This window comes from Prionailurus viverrinus, unplaced genomic scaffold (genome assembly GCF_022837055.1).
Source record: "Prionailurus viverrinus isolate Anna unplaced genomic scaffold, UM_Priviv_1.0 scaffold_61, whole genome shotgun sequence".
In the NCBI taxonomy this organism is placed as follows: Eukaryota; Metazoa; Chordata; class Mammalia; order Carnivora; family Felidae; genus Prionailurus; species Prionailurus viverrinus.
Window position 1 is genome coordinate 575,757 of NW_025927623.1, and position 15,555 is coordinate 591,311.

At 44.5% G+C, this 15,555-nt stretch overlaps 2 long non-coding RNA genes across 3 annotated transcripts; both read left to right on the forward strand.

Moving 5' to 3' along the window:
- The first annotated feature begins 244 nt into the window (after positions 1-244).
- LOC125159772 (uncharacterized) lies at positions 245-9,506 on the forward strand. The gene is made up of 6 exons (XR_007149902.1): positions 245-358; positions 2,360-2,505; positions 4,651-4,779; positions 5,373-5,588; positions 7,820-7,896; positions 9,382-9,506. It is a non-coding gene; the product is annotated as an uncharacterized LOC125159772 (long non-coding RNA).
- A 110-nt stretch (positions 9,507-9,616) lies between these two features.
- Positions 9,617-14,932, forward strand: LOC125159774 (uncharacterized). 2 transcript variants are annotated; one of them, XR_007149905.1, is made up of 3 exons: positions 9,617-9,747; positions 11,105-11,216; positions 14,876-14,932. It is a non-coding gene; the product is annotated as an uncharacterized LOC125159774 (long non-coding RNA). The 2 variants fall into 2 exon arrangements; XR_007149906.1 differs by lacking the exon at positions 14,876-14,932 and adding an exon at positions 13,343-13,393.
- Positions 14,933-15,555: the final 623 nt, after the last annotated feature.

Below are 15,555 nucleotides of genomic sequence, written 5' to 3' on the forward strand. Positions count from 1 at the left end.
CGCTTCCGATGAGGAGCCGCCGCCGCCGCCGCCGCCGCCGCGCTTCCGGTGAGGAGCCGCCGCCGCCGCACATCTGGTGAGGAGCCGCCGCGGCCCCGCTTCCGGTGACGACCGGGCGCCGCAGACGCCGCGCTTCCGGTGAGGAGCCGCCGCCGCCGCCGCGCTTCCGGTGAGGAGCCGCCGCCGCTGCCGCCGCCGCGCTTCCGGTGAGCCGCCGCCGCCGCCGCGCTTCCGATGAGGAGCCGCCGCCGCCGTCGCCGCGCTTCCGGTGAGGAGCCGCCGCCGCCGCACATCTGGTGAGGAGCCGCCGCGGCCCCGCTTCCGGTGACGACCCGGCGCCGCAGACGCCGCGCTTCCGGTGAGGAACCGCCGCCGCCCGCCGCGCAGCCTGGCCCCTGGCGGGAAGGTCCTCGGGGCGTCGCACGCTCTGGGCCCCTACCACCAGCAGCCCCGCCTCCGCGGGAAGCCCCGCCTCCCACGCCCGGCGGCCCAGCGCCCACTCCCCCTCCTTTGGGCAGGGCGGAAATGCAGCGTTCAGGCCCAGAGCAGCTCCTGGCCGGGCTGCAGGGAAGTGGCCTGAGGCGGTGGAGCCTGTTACTGACACGCTCCAAGCCCCATGGTTCCCGTCTTTAAATGGATGTAATAGAGGCGCCTGGGTGGCTCAGTCGGTTGAATGTCCGACTTCGGCTCAGGTCATGATCTCACGGTTCGCGGGTTCGAGCCCCGCGTCGGGCTCTGTGCTGACTGCTGAGAGCCTGGAACCTGTTTCCCATTCTGTCTCCCTCTGTCTGTGCCCCGACTCCGCTTGTGCTTTGTCTGTCTCTAAAATAAACAAACATTAAAATATATGTGTATGTATCCAATGGATGTACTAGGACCACCTCTTCGGAACGATACCAGACGCAAACGAGATAGTGAATATAAAGCACTTAACAGAGACCTAGGAAAAAACACCCGCAACCATAAAAGCTGCCGTCATCATCATCATCATCATCATCAGTATTATTATTACTGAGTCCTCCAAGACACAGTGGCTCTCCACCCAGATTGGCCGGGCCTTGCGTGGCTCCCTCCCCCGCACGCAGGTCACTGGGAGAGTGGCAGAGAGGGATCCTTCCAGGACCCCAATAGGGCACTTGTCTGCCAGGACTGAGTCAGCCAAGACCCTTTGCGACCAACGCTCCTTCCACCAGGTTCCTGACCGCGTCCACCCAGACGGCACCTCGGGTTTACAAACGTTTATTGACACCTACCACAGGCCAGGTTACTGTACTGAGGATACGGGAGTGAGCAAGTTGGGCAAAAGCCTGCCCTCACAGGGCGTAGGAGGTAGACAGAAAAACAAATAAGCAGATGATGTGGGATGTTGGAAGTTTCTGGAGAAAACTGAAGTAGGCAAAGGAGACAGGTGTATTTTTGAAGTAGGGTGCTTGAGGGAGGCCCCATGAGGAGATGCCATTGAGCAAAGAGGAGAAGCGTAGATTGGGGGATTTCTGGAGGAAGAGCATTCCAGGCAAAGGGAACAGCAAGTGCAAAGGCCCTGAGGTAGCAGGGTGCCACTGGGTGGGACAACTAGCTAGGAGGCCAGTGGGGCTGGAGTGGCATGAACAAGAAGGATTGGCAGTCTTCCAAGGTCCTGTTAAGGCTTTGAAGTCCGCTTAAAGGACTTGCATCCTGCCCTCGAGAGCCCCCCCGGGTTTCAGCCCTCCGGTCACTAGGACTGGGGACAGCTCAGAGCAGCCCTCTTGCTGAGGAGATTCAGAGCCCCTTGTCTCCATGTGTCAGTGTCCTAAGCCAGAGAAGAGGATTTTGACTAGCCGAGGGAAAAGAAAAGAAGCTGGAAGGATAATGGGCATTCCCCGAGTCCAAGGGGGGCCTGGAGGACTGGGCTGAAAGCAAGGTAGCCCCAGAAAGAGAGACCCTTGGGAATAGTCGCCTGGCAAGGACAGAGTGGTTAGGGTGCCACCACTCAGGGGGAAGGAGCTCCAGCTGTTGGAGGTTCCCGTTCCAAGGACGGAGCATCCTACTGGCCTGGCCTGAGACCTACGCCTGCTTCTTGCTGGGCAAGGGGAGCCTCAGCCACAATCCCACCACCCCACTATCTCCACCGAGAGTCCCCGGGGGGCCCAGAGAATGCGAAATGGTTGCTTGGTAACCAACACCCCCCCCCATATACTAGAACCCTATATGGAGGACCTACTGTGTGCCAGCCACTGCATCAAGGGCTTTAGGGTTTGGGTTGCCTGCTTTCACCACAACACGGACATGAGCCCAAGCTTCACTTTTGGCCTCTTAATATTATCTTCTTCAATATATTACATTGTGAAAGGTGACATGAAATAGTCACTTATGTCAACAGGTTTTCCAATGGAGCCAGAGGCCAGGAAGGAGATGGGCCTTATGCACATCCTCACCGGTAGGAGAAGCACAAATGTTGGAACCGGGCCAAACACCTGCAGCTTGCTACAGTGAGAGACCCCGCTTAGTGATAGCCTTAGAAACCAGGTACGGTCACCAAGTTTACTTTCCTGCCACCAACACCAGTCTTGGTCATCAGAATTCGTAGTAAATGACTTATACAAGCATTCCCTCTTGTCTTCAAAAACCTCTTACTTTTATTCCCTGGATGGGGGTGGGGAGGGTAGAGGCACTCTTTTGGTTGCTGCCCACAGGTGTCTTTCCCAAACTGCAATTCTGAGACCCCAAATAAATAACCTTGCTTTTATTTCAGCTCTGCCTCTTCTCTCAGTTGACAGCTTACATCCTGCATTTGCTAAGTAGGAATGCACAAATGCTTTCTTCACAGCTTCTAGGCCTCTGAATTTTGATACAATTTGAAACCTGTGGGGGTGGTGGGCGGAGGAATTCAAGCACAGCACAAAGCATCTTGATATATTGATCAACTGAATTCATCAGTTGTTAACTGCGATTCATCAACTGTTAACATTTGCTGCCTTAACTTGATGTTCTCTGCCTCCCTCTTTTTACAACAAATTGCACACATTGATTGTATACATCTTGATGAATTTTCTCCTATGCACTCCCCTGTGATACCATCACTATAACGAAGGTACTAAACATATTCATCACCTCCAGAAATGGGTGTGTGTTCTTTCGTGGCTATTTGTTTCTTTGGGTAGGAACGTGTAGCATGTGATCTCTCTCCTAGAAGCAGAGGCGTGGGAACAAGGTGTGGGAGGGAAACATGAAGGAAGCAGAGAGGGAGCACTTGATGTGATTTTATGGAAGGTGGTGTAGACGGCCATCCCTTTTACCCAGGTTTCTCCATCACTTTGCAGAGGCCTGCTAATTATTCCTCTTCTCATCCTTTCCCTCTCTGTGATCATTCTGTCGATTGATTCATTTGCTGTACAGAAAGTTTTTAGGTTGAATTCCCACTTGTCTATTTTGCTCCTGTTTCCTCTGCTTTTGGTATCCTCTGTTGTAGATACTTTTATAATAAACTGAGACAAAATCCAGACCCCGTAAGACGACGTGATAAACATGAATATACAATATTAAGACACCTATTTTTACATCTCAGGGGTTTTTACTATTTTATGTAAGTAGACCGTATGTAACAAGTACTAGTGAATGATGCTTGGTGTTTTCTTTCACTGAAGTTTGAATATGATAAATTTGATTGCTGGGTGTGTCAGGAATTAGTTGAGAGTTTGATAAAAATCATTTAAAAACTTATGCGTAAAATGAAATGATTTTCTATTATGGAAATTCAGACTGTGTTTGTTTAAGAGCATCATAAGCTAGGGATAATAGCTTCCAGAAGTAACATTTTGAAGAAAACCAGTTTGTGCAACCCAAGGCATGGACTGTATTACCCATTTACGGAGGTTTCTTTCATAATCTGTGAAAGGTTGCCTTGCACTGTGCTCAAATAGTCACCTTGTAAAATAGTTCAATTAGATGAATATTACAGTGTGATAAAAATAACATGAGAGCCTTTCCCAGTTGCTGTTAAAAAAAATCGATCAGTTGTTTTAAAAAAAAATCATGAAACTGGCTTTTGATAATTTTTTTTTCAGTTTGTTGATGTAGAGAGACCGAGAGAGCAAGAGCAGGGGAGGGGCAGAGAGAGAATCCCAAGCAGACTCCATGCTGTCAGCACAGAGCTCTGATGCAGGGCTCGAATTCAGGAACTGTGAAATAATGACCTGAGCTGCAACCAAGAGTCCTCAGCTTCATCCACTGAGGCCACTCAAACACCTCTCATGCATTTTTTTTGAAAGGACTGTTTATTTAGTCAGCATTTTCTGATGCCCACTAGAGGGCACTCTGGTACCAGGTGATTAGCCTATAAAGAAGGTAGAGAAAGGACAAAGTTTCTGATTAGAAGAAGCTTGCCCTCTGAACAAATACCGGATGAAAGGAGGCAAACGCCATAGCAGCAATGAATGTGGTGCTCGGGTAGCCGCTGACACGGAATGGGGTCTTGTTGAGAAAGGCTTCTGGGTAACATTCACCTTCTCTGGTGATCCATTACCGAACTACTGTTGTTTGGATCCTTTGACAACCCTCTTTTCTACCTCCAACCACCTCAACTTAAGTTGTACTTAACATTGTCCTTTGTTTACGTTTCCATTTGTTTTTTATCCTATAAAATTCATGGTTTTTGCATTTGTTTCTGTGCAGAGGAACTTCAGCGGGGGGCTGGATTGCAGGCACTGTCGCTGAAGGGGAAAAGGGTTCTTGGAGCCATTTTTCAAGACCAGGTGGTGAATACCCGACAGTACTTGGAACATGTGAAAGACTCCACAACAGGTGTGGTGGCCTTTAACAACCTAGCGTTAGGGAATTGTTCGTGTTGATCTTGTTCTGAGGTTCCTTTGTGTTTGAGAATCTTAGAGCTTCACCCCATCACTGTGAGTAGAGGTACCTTCCCACCCTCTCATGTTGTAATAACCTCCACCTTTGCAGAAATAGAGACCTATTTTAGGGACCTGGATGTACTTGCCAGTTTTCTTTTCCTTTTATAGCAACTAAAATCAAATGACCCAGTTCTTTGGTTATGCTGAGCCTTTTTTTTTTTTTGAATGCTAAACACTATTACAAACAGTGGCTCCCCACTCACCCTCCCCTTTTGGAAGCTTTGTGTTACAAGAGGTTTTCTTTTGATCTCTTGTTGCTGTTAATTTAATATTTTAATCTCCTGTTTTAACTCTAAATGTATGTTTGTGTGAGGATTCCTCTAAAAGGCCGGTACATAGTCTGGGCATCAGGTGTGTATAAGTGTACGTTACTTGTTCATGTCTTGGTTTGACCTACCTTAAGCTCTCAAGATTGTGGTGTCTCCATTGTTTTGGGAGCGATTGGTCAACTTGTTTCATTATTGACATGTGCCTCGGTTTTTGCAGGAATGCAAGGTAGAGTGGTGAAGCTATTCACCAACCATTTCCGAGTGACCTCTCGCCCTCAACTCCTCACGTATAAGTACAACATTGATTACATGCCAGAGGTTGAAGATGGAAAAGTTCGTACAGATTTGCTCTGCCAGCATAAACATGTAATTGGAGAGTGTCCCACATTAGATGGGAACTCTTTATTACTGCCTCATAAACTACAAAAGCAGGGTAAGTAATGTGATTGGACATCTTCTTTAAGTTTATTGACTTATTTTGAGAGAGAGAAAGCACATGTAGGGGAGGAGCAGAGAGCAAGGGCGAGAGAATCCCAAGCAGGCTCTGCACTGATTGTGCAGGGCCACAGGGCTTGAACCCACAAACCACAAGATCATGACCTGTGCTGAAGTCAAGAGTTGGGCACTTAACCAACTGAGCCATGCAGGCACTCCTGTTAGTGGACATTTTCTTGACCTTTGTTCTTTCTTTCTCTCACATTCTCCCTGTATTATAGCAAATATACCTTTTTCATACAATGGTTCATGGACACCTCTCGATCTCTTGCCCATAGGATTTGTAACAAAACCCACATGCCGTGTTTGGCTATCACTGATGTTCCCTCATGCCTCATTTTTGTGGTTAAAATGAATTTAAGAACAAAATATATATTTTTTACCTTTCCAATGGCAAATAGGGCTCAAATGCTAACGAAGTATTGAAAAAGTTTTTATTTCTTGTTCCAAATCTTCACACACACACACACGCATACACACACAGAACTGGAAGGACTTAATATTCCATTTCTTTTCCTTAATTTAATATTTTTGAGAGTGAGCAATTGGGGGAGGGGCAGAGAGAAAGAATCTTAAGCAGGTTTGACACAGCACAGAGCCTGAAGTGGGGCTCAAACCCCTGAACCGTGAGATCATAACCTGAGCTGAAATCAAGAGTCAGAGGCTTAACTGACTGAGCCACCCAGCCGACCCTCTTCAATAAACTTTAAAAACTATTTTTTTAAACGTTTATTTTTGAGAGAGAGAGAGAGAGAGAGAGAGAGAGAGAGAGAGAGGCAGAGTGTGAGCAGGGGAGGGGCAGAGAGAGAGGGAGACACAGAATCTGAAGCTGGCGCCAGGCTCTGAGCTGTCAGCACAAAGCCCGATATAGGGCTAGAGCCCATAAAATGTGAGATCATGATCGGAGCTGAAGTCAGACATTTCACCGACTGAGCCACCCAGACACCCCACTTCAATAAACTCCTGTATTTAGTTAGCAAGTGCATAATTTACAGGAGCTTAAGTTAAAAAAAAATCATTGTAAATATTCAACTCGGACCCTCATTTGGGTCTCCTAAATCGTATATTCTACCTGCCTGTGTCTCTGGGGGTTAAGATTGCTCCTGCCAGACACCCAAGTGACCTGTTGATTTGTGGTCCAGTAATGAGCGTCCTCTCCTTGGAAGGAGCACTAGACCTTTTTGTTGTTTCTTTACCTCAGAAAACAGAACTGGTCAGCCGGTGGGGCAACAAGATTGTGAAGGTCATCACTGAATTCTTCAGTGACTCAAACCCACCTCACTGGACTGCTTATGTTATTACAACACTCTCTCTAGCAAGTGTGTTTGTGAGATTTCATTTGCTTGAGATTTGGTTGTATGTTAGTGTGTCAGTGGCACTGTACATAGCTGTTTGGTCCTAGAATTTGTGTTCTCGAGGTCTCCTCATGTTCTGGGAGGGCAAGCGATCTTTGAGATGCATCGGCACTGGAACCTCACCTAGATGTGCTTGAGTTCTGTGGCTTATTGTTGACATTGTTCTTCCTGCCTACCCCCACATCCCATGCCTGCTCCCTGTCGAGGGAGGGGCAGATGTCAACTGTGCACAGCGATGCCTCTTTCTCCTGGAGTAAATGTGCATTTGTTTTCTTTTCTTAATGTTTTTTTATTTTTGTAAGAGAGAGAGAAAGAGCACAAGCAGGGGAGGGGCAGAGAGAGGGAGACACAAAATCTGAAGCAGGATCCAGGCTCCGAGCTGTCAGCACAGAGCCCAGTGCGGGGCTTGAGCCCTCAGTGCAAGATCATGCCCTGAGCCAAAGTCTGGCGCAGGCACCCCTACATTTGTTTGGTGGTCTACACTTACGGTGATGCACAAATAGTGAAAATGAAAATTAGAGGCACGTAGTCTGCAAAAGAGGTTTCAGTTCATTTCTGGGGATGAAGGACCTTCTGATGACCTTCCCATGACCCTTTGTTGTAGATTATGTAAAGGAGGGAAAAATGGAGGTTCAAGGGGCCTTAATATCTACCTTACAATGTCATTTCCTTGTTGTATCAGGCACTTCCCGTTAATCGTTTGTAAAACAAAGTCACTGATCGATTTCTTCGCCCCAGTGTATCTCCGTGTTTGTTAGTAAATCTTAATAATATTCACTGCGGTTGGCACGAAATCCATTCTTCCAATTTCTAGAATTTTGAAGATGATGGATTTGAAGCAAGTTGGTCGCAACTATTACAACGAGAATGAGGCCACGGAGTTCCTCAATCGTAAGTACACAGTGGAAAGCCTCACATTCTACAGACCTGACCATAGAAGCATTTGAGAAAGTGACTCTCATTTGAAGCAGTAGGATTTATAAGTGATGGTCTTTTCAGTGGTACCCACTGGCCATGAACGATTCAGTTAGAATTTCATGTGAATTTGAAACGAAGTGAAAAGATTCACTCTTACAGTCCTAGAATGATAAGCATAAACCTTGAGGTATTCGGTAGTTATATAAACCTCATAAGAAGTCTAAATCTTCTCAAATTTGGATAATAAATTTTTCTTACTTTCAATCATAGTAATTATAGCTACATGTATGTATGTATGTATGTATGTATATATATTGTGTATATGTTTATACTTTATACACCTATATCCTATATATTCTCACATACATACATACATACGCATGTGTGTGGCTATAGGTGTGTGAGCCTGTGGGTGGTAACAATATGGTTTAACAAAGAGAGTGTAAGAGTTATAACTAGCCCATCAGGTAAATCTCTATTGGAAAGGTCCTTCAAAAGATCAGTTCTTACTAGAAATAAGAAATTGAAACTGCTTGACTCCTAAGCACCAATTTTAGACCCCAAGTTCCAACCCTGGGACGCTTGCTTCCTTGTTCAGAGCTTGGACTTTGACCCTTACATCTAATGTCTTCTGTTTGCAGGCTGGTAATCTGGCCTGGATATAGTGCTTCTATTCTTGAGTATGAAACCAGCATTACCCTCTGTGCTGATGTGAACCACAAACTGCTCCGAATGCAAACTGCTTGATCTAATAATGCATGGTGATAACAAATCCCAAAGGAAAGATGCTATGGAAATTTTAAAGAATTAGTTGGATCAATTGTTTTTACATCTGTGTTCATTAACTTTTTTAATGTTTATTCTTTTTTTTGAGAGAAGCAGAGAGAGTGTGGGGGAGGGGCAGAGAGAGAGACAGAGACAGAGACAGAGAGGGAGACACAGAATCTGAAGCAGGCTCCAGGCTCTGCACTGTCAGCACAGAGTCTGATGTGGGGCTCGAACCCACGAACCATGAGATCATGACCTGAGCTGAAGTCGGACACTTGACCAACTGCGCCACACAGGTGTCCTGTGAGTCTGCTTTTTACAAACCTATCCAATCTCTTTGAGAACCTTTTCCCCCCATAAGAGATGGTCCTACAGTTTTCGAATCAATAAACATAAAGGTCAGAGGCAGAAATAGCATGGGAATGGTGAGAATCCATCCACGCTTTCCTCATCTGGCTCTACAGCATGAGAGAGAGATAAGATTCAGTTGTAGATTTTGCTGCTCTTGTGATTCCTGATGTTGATCCAGTCACCTGCTCTGAACCTGCTCTCACATGTAACAGAATATGCTCCTTCCAAATTTCATTTCTCTTGCTTTGTGTCTAACTATTTTTAAAAATCAGGGCTTAATTATCATCCATTCGCAAATGTCCACTTGACGGAAGTGTTTTACTTTTAATCTTCTTCTAGACCAGACATTTTAAGCTGAAGAGCGTGGATGTAAAGCTGCTTGGCCAGCATCATCTTAGGAGTCCTCGACTTTATTCTTGCTTCCCAATTTCAAAATTTACGACAAAGCTCTCGGAATCAGGACAGTGGGATACTGGTATGACGATAGACCTAAAAATCAATGGAATAGAATTGGGAATTCTGGAGTTAACCCTCACATTTATAGGCCATTGATTTTCAAGACTTTCAAGACTGCTTTCTTGGGGAAGGAATACTCGTTTCCTCAAATATTGCTGGGACCACTGGATATCCACCTGGCCATTCCTCACAGAAGATACAAAATTAACTCCAATTTATCCCCCAAATTAACTAAAAATAGACCTAAAGGTAAGCGTTAAAACTCTATAAAATTCCTAGAAGGAAATCTAGGAGTAAATTTTCTTGACTTTGGCTTAGAGAAAACCTTATAAAATAAAATGCCAACAGAGAAGGGATGACAGAAGGAAAACATAAATTGGACTTCACCAAATTGAAAACTTTCTTTCTTTGAAGTAAAAAAAAAAGGGGGGGGGGCGCCTGGGTGGCTCAGTCGGTTAAGCGTCCGACTCAACTCAGGTCACGATGTCGCAGTCCGCGTCGGGCTCTGGGCTGATGGCTAGGAGCCTGGAGCCTGCTTCAGATTCTGTGTCTTCCTCTCTCTCTGCCCCTCCCCTGTTCATGCTCTGTCTCTCTCTGTCTCAACAATAAATAAACGTTACAAAAAATTTAAAGTTAAGAAAAAGAAAGAAAAAAAAAAAGGAACAGAATGAGAGAACGTTTGAAATCACATATCTCCGGAACAACTTGCTTCTCCATATGTAAGAAATGTTTACAAGTCAATAATGAAAAGAGAACCTAACTTTCACTTATTTCTTTAACCCAACTTTCAAAAAATGGGCAAAGGATCTGAATAGACAGGCTTCCAAAGAAAATATACAAATGGCCAATAATCACATGAAAAGATACTCAATATTATTGGCCATCAGGGAAATGCAAAGTCAAACCACAGTGAAATACCCCTTCATAGTATGATGGCTAAATTTGAAAAGGCAGAGATTAAGTGTTAGCAAGGATGTGAAAAAGTTGGAACCACCCGTCAAATACTGCTGGTAGAAGTAAAAATGGTGTGGTCTCTTTGGAAAACAGGATGGCCCTTCTCAATATGCTAAATATAGTGTCACCATATGAGTCAGCAATTTATTCCTAGTTTTATACCCAAGAGAAATGAACACCAATGCCTACCAGAATTGATACATGAATGTCCATGATCTCATTTTTCGTAATAGCTCAAAGGTGTTAACAACTCAAATGTTCATCAGCTGACAAAGGGAAATAAAAATGTATATCCATAAAATAGTGTGTCATTTGGCAACAAAAAGGAATGAAATACCAATCATGCTACAGCATAGATAAACCTTGAAAAGTAGTACACGAAGTGGAAGAAGGCTGTCAGGAAAGGTCACATACTGTATCATTCAATTCATGTGAAATAGGGTGGGTAGGCAAATGTATAGGATTTACAACTCTGTGAATATACTGAAACCATTGGATTGTAGCCTTACATAGGTGAATTATATGTCATATGAATTTACTAAAGTGGATATATCCTGAAATTTCTTGTAGGATTTAAAGCTTCTCACTTCTTACATGATCCCATGCCATAAATATGTTGGGAATAATACTAGGTGTTGTGACCATTCCACAGGTATAACAATAGAACCTATCGAGTGGATACTATTAATTGGGAGGAGACTCCCAGAAGTACGTTTAAGAAATCAGGTGGTGAGGAAATCACCTTTGTAGACTACCAGAAGGAGGTAGGAAATCTCCTGTCTTTCAATGTATTTAAATCTCATTTTGTTCTTATTATGTAGTCAAATATACGTCTCATAAAAATACATGTGCAATATAGAGTCCTGTATGTTAGATTCTAATAATATAACGTCATCTATTAACCTATAACATATATATAATCTATTATAAAATTTCTCCGTAGTGGTAGTGTAACTTGACAGATCTATTATCCATGCATTCGAGTGCCTCATATATAGGGTAATGTCACATGATTAGAATGGCTCCAATATGGCCTCTCCCGTGGGCCTAAGAGGAGGCTATGGTAGTTTGAAACATGTTGATGGAACATTGGGTAGAAAATATGGCAAGACTTCATATGTGAACACTTTCCTTATATAGAAGTTTGAGCCCTATAGAATTTGGTTTGAAAAGAAGAAACAAATGACTAATTACCACCTGGAACCATGCCAGCTGTGTGTGGAATCGCAGAACTCATGGATTCCTCAATCTCTGTTCAGAAAAACCTAAGTAAACTTAGCTTGGTGCACAAAGATACGCTAGTTGACGAGATTAGTTTTCTAGCTTTGGCAGATGAGAGAAAGGAATTACAGATATCTGTAGCAAATGGAAAGAACTTATAAATATTTTTTAAAAAAACAGCTTGTATTTTTATACTGGAATCCAAACCATGGCTACTTGGAACCACTAAGGCTACACAGCCTTCTGGCATCCCTTCAAGGGGATGGTGCTATTACATTATCCTCACTTGTGCTTCATACTTAGTTCTTGTTCATTCAGTCCAAAAAAGCACTTAATGAGTGCCCATTACACATCTTGGGTATACATTGGTAAGACTACTGAGTTGTCTGTTCTTAAGGAACTTGCATCCTTACAGCAGGAAGAGATACGGCAGACAAGACTGTTCTAAGGGTTATGAGGGATATATCCACATAATGAACACTGAGAGGTATTATGGACGGTGTCTGGTGGTTCAGGGTAGGTGGTCATGGAAAGCTCTGAGAAGCTGGTATGTGAAGGTCTGAAAGGAGCAAGCTGTGTGCAAATGAGGGAGAAGAGAAAAGACCCCACTTTCCAGATGGGCGAGATGTATCCAGATCCCAAACAAGGCTAGATTATTCTGTGAAGAAGTGCACATGGTTGCGGGGAGGACATCCTTGGGTTGTAGGGTATGAAATCAGAGGATGAAGTGGGGGCCACGTTGTATAAAGTTCTGTCCACTGAGACAAATGAGATATTGTCAGATGTTATACAGATGGATGAAGTGATACGTTTTATTTTACAGATATGTGTCTAATTACAAGGAACGGGCTGTATGTGGGTAAAAAGGGAGGCAGAGACATCAGTGAGGAGGTGGCTAAGTCACTTTAGGTCAATGATAATGGTGACCAGGATTAGGGTGGGAGAGGTAGGAAGTGAGTGGATGCCCAGAGTTATTTACTACAATGGGGGAGTCGGTGTGAGAAGATTAGGGACTTTGGGGTTGACTTAGGCTCTGATGGAGGTGGTAGATGGAGATACCAGGCTGATATTTGCTTGTTCATTCTCCAAATTGACCTCAAATGTCCTTGACTGAGAAGAACCGTGCTGGGTATCCAGAGTACATCCGCCCCACCCCCACACCAACCTGCAACCTCAGGCCTCTGTGGGGTCCCCCTGTTCTGTTGTGCTCTTGCATTTCATAGCGTCTATCCCAATTCGGAATTCTGTATTTGAGTGGTTATTTTATGAATCTCTCCCCTCTCTGTAGACAGAGTTCTACCAGGGCATGACAATGTTGGTTTTGCTCCTTGTAAATACCTCTTCTGTCTGATACCATGACTAGCACATAGAAGTTCAAATATATATAGGTTGTAGTAAATTCACACATGCTGGCATCACAGAGCAGTGGGTTTGGGGATAATTAGACGATTTATCACATGAAGACAAACTACCTTCTTGGCACGAGTTGATAGGCAGGAGCCTTGGATGTAAAAGAAACCTAAGACTGTGGTTTCAGCAGGTTTAATTGAGGAAAAAAAACAGATGGGCTGAAATATTTGAAACGATTTGGGTCGTCTTGGGATGCCCTGGTGGGAACTCAGTCTAATGACAGATGGCAATTTAGTTGCCCTGTTGTCATGATCTCTAGAAAAATCCTGGAATCGATCGATGAGCCCTTAGAAGGAAAGTACCATCCTGGCCTTTAAAAAAGGTTTCATAATGCTGCAAAGAAGGACCACAGAACTCCTGTTTAGATGCAGAAGTTGATGTTGGAGGAGGAGATCCTTCTAGGATGTTGCATGGCAGCTATGGGAAATAAGAAGCGTGTTTCCCAAAGTTTTTGACAGGAAGAATAGCTCGTCCAAAGGTTTTGATAGATGAGGCCCTAAAAGGATGCCATGATTCTACACACATGTAGACACCTGCACAAGCTTGGGCCTGAAGACTCTAGAACCAGGAAAATGGGGGTGAATCCCAGCTGTCTTTCAAATAAGTAAAGACTACTCTATGTGTGAAAAAAACCCCACGTATAGTCTGCAATGAGATCATACGAATTAAAACTAATAGTTCAGCTTAAGAGAAAAAGAGCCATGAACACTGGATGTGAAGTTTTGTCGCGGGTAGGAACTCCTTTGAAGTTCTCGGGATGTTTAGCAGGCAAATAATACCAGAATTCATGTGGCTAAATTCCTACTGATGAGGACCTTGCTGATCGGCATGGAAGGATCTATGAAGAACCATTGCTGTGTGTTGGAGAGTAAAGGCAGTTTGTGGCACGGAAATTGCAGCCCAGGAGTAGGAAGTCTTGGCAAATATCTCTTCCTCCTGGAAGCAGGGACTGAGAGTTTAGGAGAAATGATGCGGGAGGCATGTTGGGAATAGATGTGGAATTGCAACTCTAAAAAGTTGACTGGGTTTGTTGCCCACCCCTTCGTCTGGGAATCCTCTTGAAAGTTCTCAAGTATGTTTGAGGAATCTTTAAGACAGTGCTGTAGTGAGAAATACAGATCCTAAGAGTCTGTCATACGTTTACTTATAGGTAGTGAAAGGATCGTACAATGACCCCCAATATAATGTCTGTGAGAATCCCGCTCTCCTTGGCTACGTGTGTTGACCGAAAAAAAGAGGCCATCTGCGGGACGTCTATCTAAGAGAATATTAAGAGTATCTTTAATGCGTTCTTAAACTTGAGGAAACCGTATCACCAGCACACCCCCAGGCCTCTGTTGGTGACCCCAAAATGCACTTCTGTACATATTTATGTGACTTTGCTGAGGCTTCACTGATAGTACATCAGTGTTCTTTCTTGTTTCTGTTGAGCAGCAACAGGGTCTAGTGGTCACTGACCTAACTCAGCCACTTTTGGTCAGCAAAGGCAAATGGAAAAAGAGCCAACAGGACACGCCCCATGAGCCTATAATGCTGGTTCCTGAGCTATGCTACCTGACAGGTACTACAGATTTATGCAGTCTTCAGAGAAGTCCACCCCTTGTGAGCCCCAGGTGTTAGGATGTAGAAGTACCGGCTTTTCATAATACTCCATATGGCCCAGAGCTGCCTTCTCTCTGCTGGTTCTTCCTCTTGCAGGTGCAGTGGTCAAGGCTTCTCTCGTTTACACGAGAGAGTTTACACTATTCTTGCTTCTTTAGCTATATCTTTTCTAAACTTTTTTTTTGTAAAGGTCTAACAGATGAAATGCATAAAGACTACAGAGTGAAGAGAGACATGGCTATGCATACAACGTTGGATCCAGAAAAAAAGGCAGCATGAGTTACGAAGATTCATGACTATTGTACAAAAGTAAGTGTTATTTTTCTGTGTTTGTGTGTGTGTGTGTGTGTGTGTGTCCTGAAGCGGAGACTGCGTAGAACCCCTGGCATCTCAGATGCTCCAACTAAAATGTGACAGTTGGGACGAAAACGATATCTTGGAGGAAACAACTCTGTTTTTTTCTGTCAGTGCAAAGTTAGGGGAAGTCTGGAGGGGGAGAATGATATAGAAAGATCCTAAGACCCTAGGCAAATGTCAGAGCGAAGACATCATGATTTCAGGGTACCATGTCAGCACAGAGGACGATAGAAGACATCGTTAGATTAGAGGAGAATTTTATTTTATTTTATTTTATTATTATTTTTTTAAATTTTGTTTTCAACGTTTTTTATTTATTTTTGGGACAGAGAGAGACAGAGCATGAACGGGGGAGGGGCAGAGAGAGAGGGAGACACAGAATCAGAAACAGGCTCCAGGCTCCGAGCCATCAGCCCAGAGCCCGACGTGGGGCTCGAACTCCCGGACCGCGAGATCGTGACCTGGCTGAAGTCGGACGCTTAACCGGCTGCGCCACCCAGGCGCCCCTAGAGG